General features: G+C 39.6%; 1 protein-coding gene across 9 annotated transcripts in view; it reads right to left on the bottom strand.

Annotated features, from left to right (window-relative positions):
- Positions 1 to 15,700, bottom strand: part of PSD3 (pleckstrin and Sec7 domain containing 3) — a 517,431-nt gene that overhangs the window by 346,627 nt on the left and 155,104 nt on the right. The window lies entirely within an intron of this gene.

The raw sequence follows: 15,700 nt of genomic DNA, 5'->3' as shown, positions 1-15,700 counted from the left end.
ATAATTACCTGTTTTTCCCTTAAGTTAGAGTTGGGCAGAGAAATAAAGTATTGGGCTCAATTTAAATTGAAGATCCATCAGAAATCAAGACAAAGCCAATTCTAAAATTAAGGCAAATGAATTTCAAACAGGTTGTGAATTATTTAAGTAATTAATGTATACTCAAGTTTCCAGGACACACAAGCAATCTATACTCTTTACCCCTTAATCATACAGTTTAAAGATGCATGGCTGAGATATGCTGGGGGAATCCATCTAGCACAGACTTTAAGAAATTAAGCTCAGGAATCAGTGTCTAGAGTTCAAATCCAAGACCCACAGTTGACCCACTGTGTGACCTGGAGCAAAATACTAAACCTCTCTGATCTCTCTGGTTCTCCATCTGTGAAATGTGAGTTATGACAGTACCTACTTAACTAATGGGAGTTTGTGGAAATCAAATGAAAACAGATGTGAAGTGTGCCTGGGATAGTGCTTCTCACCTTTCAAAACTTAGTGAATTTACAGTTATAAGTACTAACCAGAAGTTATCTAAAGAGCAAATTATCCTAAATCATTTTGCTAAAACATTATTTGAAAGTCTCAGCCACTGTTAATTTACATAGACCTTCACCTCTGTTAGCCATTGCTAAAGTCAATCAGCAGCTTATTTTGTGTTTTACATATTTATAATTACCTGTTTTCCATACTTAGCCATTTGTTTTTAAGGTAGGTTTTTTAAAATCAATACAAAAATTATATTCTAATTTTAATATTTAACTAACCTCTAAATGCTATCTCTAAAGCACATAGTGTGTTTATCGTCACAGGCAATGATGAAATAAAAGTACAAACAAACTGTGCTTATTAGACCTCCAACTGCTCTGCACGTGGATCTGCACTCTCCAATCAGCAGCCACAGGGGGTCCTCTGGCCCCTGAACTATGGCAGATGTGCTGTGAATATAAAATAAATGCCGGGTTTCTAGGACTCAGTATGAAAAAAAATACAAGAGATCTCATTAACAATCTTTATACCAATTACATATTGACATGACAATATCTTGGATATATTGGGCTATAAAAATTATTTAAATTAATTTCACCTGTTTCTTTTTACTTTTCTAAAGTAGCTACTAGAAAATGGAAAACCATATATAAAACTCACGTATTTCTATTAGCACTAATAGAAATAACCCTAAAAAATGTGCCTCATGAAAATTATATTCAGGATAAGAGATATGATCTAAATTATAGCAGAAACTAAATGAAGGACTTAAATGATTTTCAGAGTTTATATATGCAATGTGGATTCATCAATTGAAACAAATGTACCACTCTCATGGGGGATGCTGATAATGAAGGAGGCTATGAATGTGTGGGGGGAGGGGGCAAGTGGGAAATCTCTGTACCTTCTCAATTTTGCTGTGAACCTAAAACTGCTCTTAAAAAATACAATCTTTAAAAGAAAGAAGTCATCCGTTATTGTAAGTGTGTGGATGGAGTGCAACCCAGGCCCACGCATATTGGTGCAGAACTAGGGACTGCCTTAGTTGAAAAAGATGAACAGAAACTGTCCATACCCCCCCCAAAAAAAATCATTTTTTTAAAGCAAGGGTGGGTTATATCTAGACTGAGAGTCATATAAGGCCCACAAAATTGTTTGGTCTGGCCCTGCCAAGGCATTAGGGGTGAGTTAATTAAATGTTTGACCCAAATATAACAGGCTAATTTTGAAGTTGATAATTTTGTATGGCCCACGAATGATGTTATAAATATCTAAATCACCACTGATTTAAAGGCTCATACAAAAGAAGACGTTTTAATTTTTGATGGAGATAGGAAGATAAAACTTTGTTGAAAATATAGACTGCATTAACAAAAATTAGGGTTTACTAGTATAATCGTTACCTCAATTATTTAGCTGTTTTAAACAAAACCAAAGTTCTTCTGAATGGGAATCATGCTATATGAAGGATCATTCCTTTTCTCCTCTTTACCGTCTTTCCCATCAGCAAACATGCTGTTATTTTCCCCATTTTAAAGCCCCTCTTGACTTCACTTTCCCTTCAGGTATGTTTCTCACCTTCCCTTTACAGTAAAAATCCTTGACACGTGTCCACATTTGATGTTTTCACTTCTCTACTCCTGTTCTCTTGACGCCTCACCAATCCATTTTTGGTCTGCACTACTGCACCAGCACTGCTGTTGCCAGGCTCACCGATGACCTCCCCATTGCTAAATCCCTAAGGAAATTCTGGACCCTTGGCTCCCAAGAAACCGTACTCTTGGTTTTCCTCCTCCCTCATTCGCTGCTTTTCTCATTCCCCTCTCCTGGTTCCGTCTCATCTCCCCAATCCTAGTGTGGAAGTAGCCCAGGTTGTTGGTCCTGAACCTTTTTTCCATCTGCACTCACTCCTTTGTGAATTTCATCCAGTCTTTGTATTCTGACAACTCCCAAATGTTTATCTCCTCTGAATTCCAGACTAATATATACCACTGCCCACTGGACATCTCCAAAACTGAGCTCCTGACCTTTCCCCCCAAATCAGCTTTTCCCTATACGTGTTAGTTAATGCAATTTCATCCTTCACGCTGCACAGGCCATAACTCACATCTCACATTCAGTCAATCAGGAAATCTTTTCCATGCTTCCTTCATAATGTACCACTATGGTCCAAGCCATCACATCGCTCACTTAGCTCACTACAACAGCCTCCTACCTGGTTTCCCTATTTTTTGCCCTTGTCTAGTCTCATGAGACACAGTAGTAATGTGTTCTCTTAAAACATAAGCAGTATCATGTCACACCCTTATTTAAAACTCTCCATCAGCTGCTCTGCTCACTCGATATACAAGCCAAAGCCCTTTCAATAGCCTACAAGACCAGAGAGAGGCCTACAGCGGTGGGTGCCTGCTCTCCTCCCTGCTCACTATATTCCATCACCCTGGTCATGCAGTTCCTGGAAGGCGGAAGCCTGCTCAGCCTCAGGAATTTGCACTTGCTGTGCCCTCTTCCTGAAGCACTCTTCCCAGCACAGCCACATGACCTCCCTTCCCCTTCTTCAGGCCTTTCATCCCATGTCACCTCAGTGAGGCCACCCTTGACCATTGTCTATAAGTGCAATTCCCCCCATTCCTAACCTCCCTCCTTTCCCCTCTGCTTTATTTTCCCCCAAAGTACTTCATATACACAAACACACATACATACACAGAGTCTGTCTCACCTTGCAAGAGTAAGATTTTGTGGGTGTGTGTGTGTCTATTTTGTTGACCACTATGTATTCCCGGCACTTAAAATAATGCCTGGTACATTGGAGGCACTCAATAAATATATGTTTAATAAACATGTGGCTAAATGAGAGAGGACAGTGACACAGAGCTGTATGTGATCTATGATATTATATCGTGCAGTGTTTTTAAAGGGTTATATTTTACCAGGGCACTTTGTATGCATATACATATTCAGATATTGCAGAAAAAAACAAAGTGGCTCCCACTTGATAATAAAATTAACATCATACAAAACCTGAATAATTATAAAGTAATAAGTCTCTAAATTCAGAGATGCTCTAAAATCACTCCAAGGTACCAGGATCTCTCAAAATCTTGGATCTTGCTTCACCAGAGCACATTGAAAAGATGGTCTCAAGTGCTGGCTTCGGCAGCACACATACTAAAATTGGAACAATAGAGAAGATTAGCATGGCCCCTGCACAAGATGACACACATACTCATGAAGTGTTCCATATTAAAAACAAACAAACAAAAAACACATACACAAAAGAAAGGAAAAATGGTCTCAATCTATCCACCCTACCTGAAGCAGAGAAAGTCACCAGGTCAATATTATGGACTTTGATTTCTGAAATGATAAATTATGACACAAAGTACAGAGTACTTAAGGTTTTAATGATGTATAAAATCTAGGTGTGACCTCCTTTCAGTGAACCTCTGGACTCGAGTGTGAGAGAAGAAAACATGGAGTTGTTGTTAGACTATCATAATGCATTCACTCAGTGAATAGACATAGTTTCATAAACCACATTTTAAAAGAACTTAAAATTATCTTCCAGGTAAAAGGAAAGCCAAGTGATTTCAAAAAACAGTTAGATGCAGAAATAAATTATTCAGGAGGGAAATAACTCGGTACACAAACAGTCGTGATAGGAGGCAGACAATAGGCAAATGTAATTTAAAACAAAAATATGGTGTCCTCATTTCTCTACTTCATAATATTAATTCTCACATGCTATTATCAGGTTTGCTTTTGTTTCTGAAGTTATACATACAATAGAAGCTCTTTCCCAATCTCCAATTAGCCGATACAGGATGCACAGTCACCCTGTAAATCATCCCAGGTGATGCCCATTATTACTCCGTGCTCACAGCCAGTAATCAAGACACTGGCAAACTCATGGACTTCTGCTCCTACCACTGAGCTGACAGTTACCAAGAATTGGTGTGTTTGCTCCCAAACTGATTTGTGCCGGTTGTTTTTATACTACTGAAATTATGTAATTTCATTAAATATTATATAAAATCATTATATATAGGTATAATAGGAAAGAATCGTTTTCCTGAAAGCTAAGTAGAATGCTTGAGAAACAAGACATTAAATGGCCATCAGATTATTCTACCAACAATGATTTATTTTTAAATTGTGTTTACTAAATAGTGGCAAAATGCACATTATAAGTTATTTGCCACATATAGATTCATGATGCAAACATCCCTATATACATCAAGAAATTATCATTATCCTTTTAACTTCCCTGTGAACCTTCTTGATATATAATTTTATAGATTAAAATATTGTTTTACTGAATCACAGGTATATTTATTTTAGCAGTGCTTCTAAAAATTTGGCTTTAATTACTCTGAGCCTATTTAGTTCTTTGAAATATATAAATTGTTTTGTATATAAATAAAATAAAAATATATTTCAAGTAAATATATCTTTACTTAAGCTCCAGATTTAGAATATTGTGCTGTGTTTCATTTGACTATATTTTCCCCAAACAGGACCCATTAACACAAGAGACAATCAACTGACATTCAAACAACACAAGGAAGGTAGGAAGAAATGAATCAAGAATGAAAAAATAAGATAAAATCAAAGGAATGAATAAAACAGTTCTCTAAAACCGTTACATCACATCAGGCAAACACAGCCCAAGTCTTTATCTGCTCTATCAGATACCTCTGCCAGAAACTCACAGTAACACATTAGTCTTATCTTTTGTGCCCGAGGTTGTCATTTGCAAGAAAGCTCTGATGAAAGACACACACCTGGAGCTCTACAAGCAGCCCATGAGCACTATCTGCAAAGTAGAGAGAACTCCACTTTCCCAAAACAGTAGATGCAACAAACCCCACAGTGAAGCCAACAGCAAAAAAATGATTAGGCCAGAAATCCTACTGACTCTGAAAATTCCACCCCATTGCAAGACAAGACTAAATGTTAGAGCGCCTGCCTTCTCTGTCCATGCATTCTCAGAAGGGTTCCTGGGCTTAGCTACTAAACAGCCTGAGGTGTTTAACTCACTCACTGAACAAACATTTACTGCGCCAAAGCACCACTGTTGTTGAAAACTATCTAGCACTACCCACAAAACACAAGAATTTTCTTCTTGTCTTCCACACTGCATACCTACAGGCTATCAAAGTATAGGGAACAAGAAAGATCAGTTTTACCATTTAATAGCTGTGTGACTTTAAGAATAGAAATAATCCCCCTTCCACCCAGATAAGCATAACCTACCACCCAGGTCACACTTACTGTTCACTTACCAGTTGACTGTTTCCTTACTGCAGGCACTGTTCTAAGCCCTTCGCAACCATTAAGCATCAGTGAGGTATTCCACTGGGTAAAGAGGAGTTCAACAGAGACATTAAAATACCTTACCCGAGGGGCCACAGCTCGAAGGTGGCAGAGCCAGGATGCCACTCAGACTGTCAGAGTCAAGGCACACTCTAACCCAGTGATGGGCAACCTTTTGAGCTTGGTGTGTCAAACTTCGCCAAAAAACTGAGCATAACTCGGGTAGTGTGTCACTTTGAGGAAAAAACATTATTTCGCAAATGTTTCATCCTCGGCATGCGGCCACCTCAGCGGCCGCGTGTCATTAGAAATGGCTACGCATGTCAGTGCTGACACGCGTGTCATAGGTTCGCCATCACTGCTCTAACCACTACACTGCACTGCTGCTCCTTGGTGACAGAGTATCCTTTAAGACAGGGGTGGGGAACCTTTTTCCTGCCAAGGGCCATTTGGATATTTATAGTATCATTTGAGGGCCATACAAAATTATCAACTTAAAAATTAGCCTGCTATATTTGGTCAAACATTTAATTAACTCACCCCTAATGCCTTGGCAGGGCCAGACCAAATGATTTCTCGGGCCGCCAAACGTTTCCCAGCCCTCCTTTAAGAGGACAGGCAACTGAGTCTCCCTCCCCGGTTAAAACGAGCTGGCCCGACCTCACATTTATCAAATTCTTTAGGAGACCATGAAAAACAACCCAAAACAAGGAAGTGTAAGGGTTATATAAAATGCCATCTGTTTTGTTTTCCATGCCTTCTTCTCCCCATAGGCTTTCATGGAGATGTTTGTGGCTATGGGAGGCCTCCAAGGATTCAATAATGATGAAAACAAAACAAAAACCATGAATAGGGAGGAAAAGAGGAGGGAGGAATACTCTCAAGAGTGTGCTGGCAACCTTATGACTTAAAAATGTTTGTGAATCTGGTTTGAAATATTTTTAATTTTTACTTTTCAAATACAGTTTACTTTAAATAATATTTTGTATTGGTTTCAGGTGTACAGCATAGTGGTTAGATATTTATATAACTTATGAAGTAATCCCCTGAAAAGTCTAATACTCAGTTGGCACCACATATTTCCTATGCCAGTGGTCAGCAAACTCATTAGTCAACAGAGCCAAATATCAACAGTACAACGATTGAAATTTCTTTTGAGAGCCGAAAACCGACTTCTGCGCATGGGCCACGAAGTTTCAATCGCACTGTACATGCGCGCCCGCACGTGGTATTTTGTGGAAGAGCCACACACAAGGGGCCAAAGAGCTGCATGTGGCTCGCGAGCCGCAGTTTGCCGACCACTGTCCTATGCTATACTTTATATCCCCGTGACTATTTTGTAACTACAAATTTGTACTTCTTAATCCCTTCACCTCTTTCTCCCTGAACACGCCCCATCTCGTCTGGTTTAAATTTCTGTAGTAGAGCCATCTCTACTACATGAGCGGAGGGGAAGAGCATTTGGGTTGCCTTGGATCAAGATCAGTAAGTAGCTGCTGGTAAGCAAAGTAGCCAGACTGGCTGGGTAGGCTCTTTGTAATCACCCTCAGTGAGGGATGTTTGTCACCTGGAAACCACTCCCACTAAAGAGGCCTAATTAAGTTCTAGGGGCAACCACTAAAAGGTCATTATCATCACCAGTTTAGATCAGTTTCTCAGGTGATCTCAATCACCTGGGGGTGATTATGAAAAGTGCCACCTCAGAACTACTGAACCTGAACCTGAACCTTTAGGTGGCCCTAGAAATCTAAATTTCTAGGGCTGATCCTTAAGATAGACAAGTTTGGGAAACACTATTTAGACCATAAATTATGGGACCTAAAAGGATCACGAGGTGTCTTCTAGGTGGGTGTCCTCTCCCTTTTAAACAGTTCTAATTCAGGAGGAAAACACTATTTTCTATGCATAAAAGTCTGAAAAGAGAGGACTTCCAAAGTTTCCTTTCAATACACATACTAGTACAGGTCTCAGATCCTCTGAGCTCTACAATCCTCCCATGCAGCTTAGCTTAGGCAAAGGTTAAATCCACCCTTTTTTCCCCAACCTAAAACAAAAGGAATGATATTCATTACACAAATCATTTTACAAATCATTTTGTCAACTGACTTCAGCAAATATGTGAGGCCCTAAGTGTGTTAAGCCCTCTCGTGTTAAGATAAAGAAACTCACTTACTTCAAAGGATAGGAATATGAATGTGAAAAGACAACCCATAAAAGTGTATCTAATAATAAACTTGTATACAGAATACATAAGGAACTTTTACAATTCAATAATAAAAAGACAAATAACCCAATTTAAAGACAACCTAATTTTTTAAAAGGTCAAAGGATCTGAAAAGACGTTTCTCCAAATAAGATATTCAAATGGCCAACAAGCATATGCAGAGAAGCTCAACATCACTGGGGAAATGCAAAACCACAATAAGGTATCACTTCATACCCACTGAGATGGCTAAAATCAAAGAGAGAGAAGATAACAAGTGTTGATGACAATGTGGAGGAATAAGAACTCATACATTGCTGATAGGAATGTAAAATAGTGCAGCCCCTGTGAAAAAGTTTGGCAATTCCTCCAAGTGTTAAACATAGAGCTACAATATGACCCAGCAATTCTACTCTTCAGTATATGCCCAAGAGAAATGAAAGCATATAGCCCACAAAAACCTGTACATGAATGCTCACTGCAACATTATTTCTAATGGCCAAAAAGTGGAAACAACCCACCATCTACTGAATTAGTAAATAAAATGTGGCCTGTCTATTCTATTGAATATTATTCAGCAATAAAAAGGAATGAAGTACTAATACATGCTACAACATGGATGAGTGTTGAAACATGCTAAATGAAAGAAGCCAGTCACAAAAGGCCACATATTGTATGATTCCATTTATATGAAAATGCAGAATAGGCAAATCCATAGAGATAGAAAATAGATTAGGGGTTACCTGGGTCAGAGGATGGGAGCAATAGTGGGATTAGAAAGTGACAGCTTATATGTCCAAAGTTTGTTCCGGGGTGATGAATACATTCTAAAGTTGACTACGAGGAGGAATGCACAATTCTCTAAAAATCACTGAATGTATACTCTAAGTGGATGAGTTGTGTGGTATGTAAATTTTATCTCAATAAAGTTGTTTTAAAAAAGAATGACCCGCCCCCCCCAAAAAAAAAAATCCCATTTAACCTCCATGAGCCTCAATTTCATCTTCTGAAAACAAGGACACTACCTATCTTACAATATTGTAAAGAAGATATAAGAAGATATAAATTCACGTACATACACACACACATACACACAGTGCTTCACACAGTGTGTCTGGTACATAATAAATACTGAATTCATGTTATTCCTCAGCTCTTCCTATTCCCACATTTTGGCATTGTTATGTTTTGATATCATTGTGTCTTCACCACAAGTTACAACACTCAAAACTGGAATGTATTCCAACAAAGGCCTACTGGTAAATATGAGAATTCTCTCATGTTTTCACACATGCTAAACTCAAGGCTATTCCTAAATGCCTGACCCTGGAGAAACTCCAGAGTCTGCATCTGTGGCTGTCTATCTCCAAGATTTGTCACTAAAAAGTATTTGGAGACAGGCTCTAGGCCGGCAGCTCAGCTGGTTCGATCGTCATCCCGACACCAAGGTTATGGGTTCAATCCCTGATACAAGAATCAACCAGTGGAATAACAAATTGATGTTTCTGTCTCTTTTCTCTCTCTCTAAAATCATTTTTTAAAAAACATTTTTAAGTATTTTGAGGTAAAGAATAAGATTTGTTTTCTCCATTCCTCATCTTAGTGTGTCCTCTATCCCCAACCGTGGTGCAAAAGCACCTCTAAAACAAGTATTTTTAAAACCAGGCACACCCCTTGCCAATATTTATGCTATTCAGGCATCTTTCCCAGTCAGCTTCATCTACACTGAAAATATACTGGGCCTCCAAGACAGCTTTGCAGGGGTCCCAGGAAAGACCTTAGCCCTTAGCTATCTAGCACTACCCACCTGGTTATTCTTTGTGACGCTATCCAGATTCAAAGGGGCTGGAATCTATAGAACTATCCATAAGTCACAACAAAAAAGGTAGACTACAACATTCTCACCATCTCTGTAAGTTCTCAAACAATTCACAGCCATCTCTTGAACTGATATAATAGTAGATTCTCAGACAGACACTGAAGTTTTTCCATTTAATCAAATGCTGTTTTCCATCATGCTGAGTATTGTCAACTGTGTACTACCTGTTTCACAATTTGTTTTCTTTTTTCAGGAGAGGTCCTACTTTCGAATACATTTTCTTTTTCTATTCACTTTCAATGACTTTACTTCCACTTTATTTCCATTAAAATCCCATGCCTCCATACACTCTCACTGCTTTTGTATTTATCAGATATGATGGGGTAAATGTGTGCCAAACTCAAATCTTAGCAAAATCCAGTTGGTAAACACACCGTAAGCAACCAGATAGTCAAGTGGAAATTGAGTGCCCAGGACAACCAATGACATCTATTAGAGCATTTTTGCTCTAGAGCTGTGCTGTCCAATATATTGGCCACTGACCATGTGAGGCTACTTAAATTCATCAAAATTAAATAAAATTTAAAATCCAGTTCTTAAATTTCCCTGACCCACTAAATGTGCTCTCAGTAGCTACCTGAGCCTACTGACTATCATATTGGACAGCACAGAGCATGAGGTTCCATGAAACAATACTGACTTTACAGTAACTTCATATAAAAGTTTGTAAGTTCAGAGTTCTTAGACACAGTAGTTTTACTATTTACAGATCATGAGGTTTATCTCTCAGAAGTATGATCCAAGTGCCTCTGAATGTTCTTGGCAGATTTTTAGTGGTTAGTGTACAGGTTTTTGGAGCTTAACCCAGAGCTTGGCACATGGTAAGTACTTAATATTTGCTGAACGAGTGCATGAAGAGCATATTAATGTCTATGTTGCAGTTTCTGCTCTGATTTACTTACAGATATTAGCTAATGAAAAGTGACGGGATTTTTTTTTCCTATATGGGAGATTTCTATAGGGAGAAGTAAGCCCTCAGCAGGTGGGGTAGGAAGCTCATGGATCCTTCAGCCCCAAGAAATGAAGCTAAAAAAATATATAAACATCTGCCACAAAGAAACTCATATTCAAATGAAAAGTTTTAGAACCAAGGAAACATCTTGCTGCTTCTTCCAACACCCACTACTTGTAGCTGTTAGAGCCATGAAGGGAAGGTGGATGGAAGATCACAGAGCCTGCAGCCATTTCTCAGTATTTTCCCGGTATAACTTGTGCTGGAGAATGATTTAATCACACAAAAGCAATCATCTCTTGCAATCATCTCTTGCATTGTCTGTGCTGCTCACTCTGACACCTCGGTCTCCACTTGCCTCGGTGTCCTATGACTCCATCTAAACTGTGCCTATCAAATAACTTCTTGGAAAATAACTGTTGTTGAAAACTGAAATTCAAAAAAGCATGTCAATTTTCATATACAGAGAAAAGCAGTTCTATGGGCCCTTAACCAATAATCTCCTGAAGCCCAACAAAAGAAGCCACATCTGCTTCTATTGAAATATTTCTACACGGCCCCTCCCTCTCCCCCCCCCCCGCCCCCCGGACCCTTGTTCACAGACCAAACAGCCATGGGAAGAACCAAGCTGCTCCACTTCTACTAGTATAATTCACGTTTCCTTAGCAAAGTCTGGGGACAGAAGGCAAGAGAAGCAGGGAGCAGCTGCTGCCTGATCTTTTTTGATTGCCCCCCCCTCATTCCCTATTCTCCTCCTTATTGTTTCAGACTCCTTTTCTCAACAACTGAAGTCCCAGCTCATTGGGTGGGGGAGGGGTACAAAGAAAAGCAGCCTTCGCTGTGTCAACAACTACAGTTGTAGAAAAGTGAAGATCACTTCTATGAGGTGATGTAATTGGAAGTTAAAACAGTTAAGCCTTACATTCTATTTTAAATTGTTAATCTGTTTTATTCTGAATTCCAATTAATTATTTATAACTGTTTGGAAGTCCTTACATGTGGTCCTACATTGATCCCTGTAGAAAATTATTCAAGTTCTATCTCTTGAGCCAAAGAGCAATATTTGTCCCACTATTTGAGCCAACAGATATAAAAAAATAACGGTTGTTGATGGATTAGTCATTCAATTTCAGATTCCAAGACCCACAGAATCTAAATATTAGAACCACAAAGCTCAGTTTCTGCAACACACAATGCTAACTTGGAGAGCATGAAAACGGAATGGTGGTTAAGGAAATTGGGCTGCCCGAGTTTCCACTGGGCTCGGCCACTTACCATCTATGTTATGTAACCTCTCCAGACTTCAGAAGAGAGATTACAGTACTCACCTCATGGGGTTGTCATGGGGAATAGAGGGAGGTAATCTGTGTTAAAGCACATAATAAGATCTCAATAAAGATTAGGTGTGCTTGGTAACAATGCATCATACCTGAAAACATTACTTAAACATGCTCCAAAAGTTAGGATTTAAGATTAAACTTAAAGGAAAATGCTTCCCAGACAACCCACAAGAAAATACTATGTAAAAAAAAGTGCCCCAGGCTCAGGTCAAAATGTTGACCTTCCCACTAAATCCCAAACTCCGATAATGAACTTTTCAAAATATCCATGAACATGGCCCAGCTGGCATGGCTCAGTGGTTGAACATCAACCTACGAACCAGGAGGTAATAGTTTGATTCCCAGTCAGGGCACATGCCTGGGTTGCAGCTGGATCCCCAGTATGGGGCGCGCAGGAGGCAGCCAATCAATGAGTCTCTCTCGTTGTTGATGTTTCTGTCTCTCTTTCCCTTTCCTTTCCTCTCTGAAATCAAGAAAAATCATTTTTTAAATAAAAATAAATAAATAATAAAATATCCATGAACATGTACAAATTATTCATCTCACTGATTTGTAGCCAGAGAAAAGGCGTTTAAAACTAGATGGCTGTTCACAGGTAAGCAGGCCCCTGGCCAGGGCCTGGGTCTCGTGTGAAGATGGGGGAGAGGAGCTGGTGACTCCCTCACACCATAGGTGTCCTCCAGAGAGAAAACGCTTCACCACCTCTGTGCCCTGAAGTGTCAACAAAGTCCCTGCCCGATTAGCACCAATGGGCCCCAGTTTGTTGACCTTCTGGGCCCAGTGAAAAACAAAGACTGCAGGCTCATGTGCTATTTTTATATAAATAAGATAATATAAGCAAAGATTAGTTATTAATGATCTGAGTCACTCCTTATTTTTGAACCAGGAATGCAAATTTGTTCATTTGGATTTAGGTATAACCTGTTAACTGCATGCTGCAAAGTATCCTTTTTCTCCACTAGAACCTGCAACAGTGGTTGGCACTGCCACTTGCCATTGCAACTGACACCAGTAAATGTGGAGAGGGTGGAAAATGTCCTTGGAAGATGATCTTATAACTCAGAAACACAGGAAAGGTACAAAGGCACACACTCTCAAACATAATGCCACCGCTGAAGTTCTCTCCAGCAAATCTCTGAGCCTGCATACAATATCATACACAATACAAGCTGTTGAGACGTGGACACTCTGAACAAATGCTCTGGAGAATTTCATCTGGATCCTGTACTCCCCTGAAATAAGATTAGGCTGGCTTAACTGTAAAAGAACTCAGGAAGAAGTGAGAGGCAGTATTCAGGGTGAAACTCCACTCGTACGTAGCAAAGGGAAGCCCAGGACAGACTGCAGGGGAAACCTGGAATGTGGAGAACCCTCCAAGCAGCAGTGATCTGAGATTAGACTGGACCCCAGCCTTCTATGAGCCTGATTCACATCCTCAGGTAAACAGATTTTGGTCGCCTACTGATCACCAGATTACTTTCCACAAACTGCTTAAACCTCAATCATGTCTGAATTCATTTCTAAAAATTAGGAAGGATCACATTCCATTACTCACCTCCTAATCCAACCCAAGCCCAAAGAAATGCTCTTTTCATAATTGCCCAATGACAACATTACCTCAGGTAAACCTCAAACAAACCGGTCTGGAGGCCAAAGCACACACACATAGTAATGTTCACACGGTTTTTGCTTCAGCACTTCTTAACCGGGACTAGGATCAGCCCCTTGCCACACACACTAGGGTCTTAGTTTATGAATAATGTGTGACAAATGACTCCAGACTTTCTGAAGGAAAAATAAATCACCTCTAAAAGTAGTGATGCCCTGGATGTATTTTTTTAATGTAATGCCAGGCTAAATCCCATTCACATATTTTCAATCAGGGTTAGCGAACAAATACATCAACATTTTAGAAAGCAAATAGAGCCGTTCATGGAAAGTAACTCCAAATTTTCCTTTTTCAATGAGCTTATTTTCCGTCTTATCTCATTTTTATTTCCAAATCCCCAAGACTGACTATCCTATAAGGATTTCCAAGGTATCCCATGTTTTTAATGGCTAGGATTTAAGCAAAATTGAACCTCTTGAGTACAATATTCATTGTAAAGTACGTATTATTCTTTGTTCACAAATAAAGTGAACAGTACCAACAAAACTTTTCTTAAAGCCAACGTACATTCAGATTTTCATTTTTTTAAGACATTCAACTGTGGAATTTCACCTTAAAGGAAGGTTATTTTAGCTTTGCAGCTTTAATCACTTTCCCACATTCAATGGCCAAGAAAAGAGTGCTGATCTGTTCACAGGACATACAAAACTGAGAGATATTCAGAATGTGAAGTAAGAATGTATCCCTGAGTAAGTAATGCCTATACATGTTTAGGCATGAAACCATAAAGAGCTAGATCCAGATGGCTCTGAGAGCTCATCTACCCAATTCCCTCATCCTGTAGAGGAGAACATTTTAGCTGCAGAGGTTCAATGATTTGCCCGGGAGACTGGCAAAAACTCACCCAGTCAGTGACCAAACCTATAAACCAGGTGTCCTACCTAGACTCTCGATTCCAATAATTAAAGGCTGTTGTTCCTTGTGATTAAGCCCCTAGTCCAAGTGCTTTCCATGGTACCGCTCTGTTCCTTTTAGCACAAAAAAGGATACACTAGTGAAATATTTTACCAAACCAGACAAAAACCATACAGGGTGGGGCAGAAGTAGGTTTACAGTTGTTCATACAGAAAATAATGCAGTAATCAATAAATGATAATACAATAAGCTGTTTTGCATATTCACAACTGTAGACCTACTTTTGCCCCACACTCTATATTTGAAACATGGTTTGTGGATGGACGTAAGAAAGTTGTAGAAGGACAGGCATCCAACCACTAAAAATTGGTTGGGAAGGTGTAAATTTATTTTGCCGTTTTGCTGGTTCTGCTGACTATGTTGCATTTTTTAAGTGCCAAAGAGGAATTCACTGACTTTTTAAAATACCTCTTGATTTGTAAAACAAAACAAAACAAAAAAAAAATCAACTCTTAGAAAAGAAAGGATGATAAAGTATTTCTTGGAAGAGGAGAGAAAAGTGCATGTCCTTTCAGCAGGGAACATCCTCCCCCCCCCCCCCCCACTCCCCAAAAGCCAGCCAAACCCTCCCCTTCAAGAGGCAGCTCAACTGCCAGCTCCTCTCAGAGGACTTCCAAGCCCTTAGGCCAGAACCTCCGCTTCCTCTGGGCTCCTCCATCATAACCTTTGCAAAAGTCTCTCCTGCTAGAAAGCGCGCTCCTGGACAGCAGACGGCCTGCCTCACTCACCTGGCTACGGGGCTGTGCAAAGTCCTTTGCGCGTATTATATTCAATTACAGTTAATGAGCTCAAGCATTTTGTTCCCAGCTTCCCACTCCGAGTAATTTTCCAGATCTCCCTCTTCCCCCACACCAACACCTGGACCGGCTCAATCGTTATTCCGGAGTGGAAATCCTGGATCCCACTGTCGGGCAAACCCGTCGCTGGAAAATGAAATCGT

Source organism: Cnephaeus nilssonii (genome assembly GCF_951640355.1).
Source record: "Cnephaeus nilssonii genome assembly, chromosome: 8".
In the NCBI taxonomy this organism is placed as follows: domain Eukaryota; kingdom Metazoa; phylum Chordata; class Mammalia; order Chiroptera; family Vespertilionidae; genus Cnephaeus; species Cnephaeus nilssonii.
This window is presented reverse-complemented; position numbering and strand designations above follow the sequence as displayed.